This window comes from Octopus bimaculoides, chromosome 22 (assembly GCF_001194135.2).
Source record: "Octopus bimaculoides isolate UCB-OBI-ISO-001 chromosome 22, ASM119413v2, whole genome shotgun sequence".
In the NCBI taxonomy this organism is placed as follows: Eukaryota; Metazoa; Mollusca; class Cephalopoda; order Octopoda; family Octopodidae; genus Octopus; species Octopus bimaculoides.
The window spans coordinates 35,870,526-35,873,869 of NC_069002.1; positions in this window are offsets into that span (position 1 = coordinate 35,870,526).

A 3,344-nucleotide genomic window follows, 5' to 3' on the forward strand; every position below is an offset into this window, starting at 1 on the left:
TATATATAGTTTTAGGGAAAAGAACCAAGGTTCATGAACTCATCTATGAAAATCCATTGTCATATATAGAAAAATTAATAAGTAAAAGTAGAACTATATATTTATACTGTTAAACTTATTTTAATTTTTGATAAATTGAATTTAATTGAGTTTTTACCTGTAAATTTGGATTTTCATCCCTAATATTATTATTATATATATGTATGTATTGGTATTGAAAATATGTGTGTGTCTGTTTGTCTATCTGTGTGTCTGTCTTATGGTAAACCAAACTTGTAACTTAATAAATCATGTGTACTTGGAGCAATTCCTGTCTGGGTATTGCTGTTGTTGTGCACCACAAACTTGTTAAATATTATTTACAATATTGTACAATACTGAAGTTTTAATCTGTTATTTTCTGATGTCTGTATATATATATGTGTGTGTGGGGAATTCAGGCTCCCATATGTATATTTGTACTCAACCTAGACATACGTTTACATGCTCATGGTTACGGGCATGTTGTATTTATTTATCTTCAATATGCAGACTCCACACATACACTCAAGTTATGTTTATTAAGGTGTAAAAATATCTGTATGTACATTTTATATATACACATACATACATACATACACTTTACATACATCAGCTAGACATGTGTATGCTTGTGTGTGTTCCCCCAAATACCTGATGAAGGGGCATGCTTCAGTAGTGCAAGCTCCCCTTAGAAATATGAAGGGTTTGGGTATAGTTAACACACACACACACACTCTCTCTCTCTTTCTCTCTCTCTGTCTCTCTCTATCTCTCTTTCTCTCTCTCTTTCTCTCTCTCTCTGTCTCTCTCTTTCTCTCTCTCTCTCTCTCTCTCTTTCTCTCCCTCTCTCTCTCCCTCTCTCTCTCCCTTTCTCTCTCCCCCTCTCTCTCTCTCTTTCCTCACACACACATGGCCTTTTTGTGTTTAGCCTTTAATCTTTTATTGAAACTGTCAAGTAATGATGTTTGAAAATATCTTTTTATCTCGTATAAACAATAGAATTCTAGACGAATGGTTATGACCCGAAACCACTGTTGCTTGTGTGGTGCTGTAATTAGTGGTCCCAGGTGACAGTGTTGGTTGTAGTTTCGGTTGGCAATAGCTTATACAGTAGAAACCAAACGTCCAGGATTATTGATTACTTTGATGATGACAATGACGATAAAGAATATTTAATATATTCTTCAGTTACCATATTCTAATCACAGAGAATACTCTAGGACTTCCCAGAGAACCATTTTGGCCAAAATGCTACTATAACTTGCCCTCTAACAATCCAACATACATTATTATTATTATTATTATTATTATTATTATTATGGTTTGGTTCAGTTCCAGCTTTATTCCTGGTAGGAATTATGTGGATAGGAGTTACTACCTGTAACCTTAGGCATCTACAAGTTTTCAGGAGTCTTTCAAGGGCTTAGAACCCTCCTGATAGTCCTTGTTGTCCCTAAAAGACAGACTTTCTGTAGGAGCCCCACTGGGCATTCTATTTCAATCTCTTTCTATGATTTTTTATTGTTGAGGTGCTAAGCTGGCAGAATCGGTAGCACGCCAGGCGAAAAGCTTAGCAGTATTTTGCCTGCCACTACGTTCTGAGTTCAAATTCTGCCGAGGTCGACTTAGCCTTTCATCCTTTCTGGAGTCGATTAAATAAGTACCAGTTACACTGGGGGTCAATGTAATTGACTTAAGTCCTTCCCCAAAATTTGAGGCCTTGTGCTTCCAGTAGAAAGGATTATTATTATTATTATTATTATTATTATTATTATTATCATCATCATGGTAGGTGGTGGTTTAACCATCAGCATGGTAGACAAAATGCTTTGCCACATTTTGTCTATCTTTATGTTCTGAGTTCAAGTCCTGCTGAGGTCGACTTTGCTTTTCATCATTTTTTGGGGTTTATGATATAAGTGTCAGTTGGGTACCAGGGTTAATGAAATTGACTAGACCCCCTCCCCCAAAATTTCAGGCCTTGTGCCTATTGTAGAAAGGATTATTATTATTAAGGTGGAGAGCTGGCAGAACCATTGGCATGCCGGACAAATTACTTAGTGGCATTTCATCCATCTTTATATTGTGAGTTCAAATTCCAACGAGTTCAACTCTGCCTTTCATCCTTTTGGGGTTGGTATCATAAATACCAGTCAAGTGCTGGGGTCAGTGTAATCAACTTAACCCCCTCCCCTCAGAATCTACTGGCGCTTTGCTAAAATTTGAATCTATTTTTATTAGTAGTATTAGTATTATTATTATTGTTATTATTATTATTATTAGTATCATCATTATTCAGGTGGTGAGTCGATTTGCCTTCCATCCTTTCGGTGTCAGTAGATTAAGAACCAGTGAAATACTGGCTTCGATGAAATTGATTAGTCCCTTCCCGCCAAATTTCAGGCCTTGTGCTTTTAGTAGAAAGGATTATTATTATTATTATTATTATTACTATTTAAAACAGTGGAGTGGTAGAATCATTAGCAACGCTGGACGAAATGCTTTGTGATATTTCACCCATCGCTATGTTCTGAGTTCAAATTCCGCTGAGGTGGACTTTGCCTTTCATCCTCTCTGGGTCAATAAATTAAGCACCAGTGAAACACTGGGGTCGATGTAATCGACTTGTCCCCTCCCCCAAAGTGACTGCTCTTGTGGCAAAATTTAAAACCATTATTATTATTATTATTATTATTATATAAGGTAATTAGCTGGCACAACCGTTAGCATACCATTCTTTATGTTCTAAGTTCAGATTCTGACAAGGTCGATTTTGCCTTCCATCCTTCCAGGGTCAATAAGATAATTGCCAGTTACATATTGGGGTCCATGTAATCGACTTAGGTCCTTCCCCAAACTTGCTGGCTTTGTGCCAAAATTTGAAACCATTATTGTTATTGTTGTCATCATTGTCATTGTGGGTGGCCTAAGCTAATATTGAATCGTTTTTGTTTTTTTCTTTAAGTTCTATCACGATTGTCTGACGTCTTCGTGGAAATATGAGAAATCTGATGATGCTATTTGAGTATTTTCAAACAAGTGGAAATGTTCTAGTGTGTGCCTTTTGTCTTCACTGGTGAAGGCATAGAGTCATGTGATTTAGACTTAATTATATCATCACAATCTTCTATTTCTCGTTTCTTTCCACCTCTGGCAAAACGACAAGCACATACATTGTTTGTGTGTGTGGTAGGGGTGATCTGATGTCTAAAATGTTTGTTTTAGTGACAGGGTTGTTTCATGTCAAGGCCATTGTGATATATGTTTCTTACCTCTTCTTCCCCTCAAATGTGTGATTGGCTTTGGAAGCACATATATATATA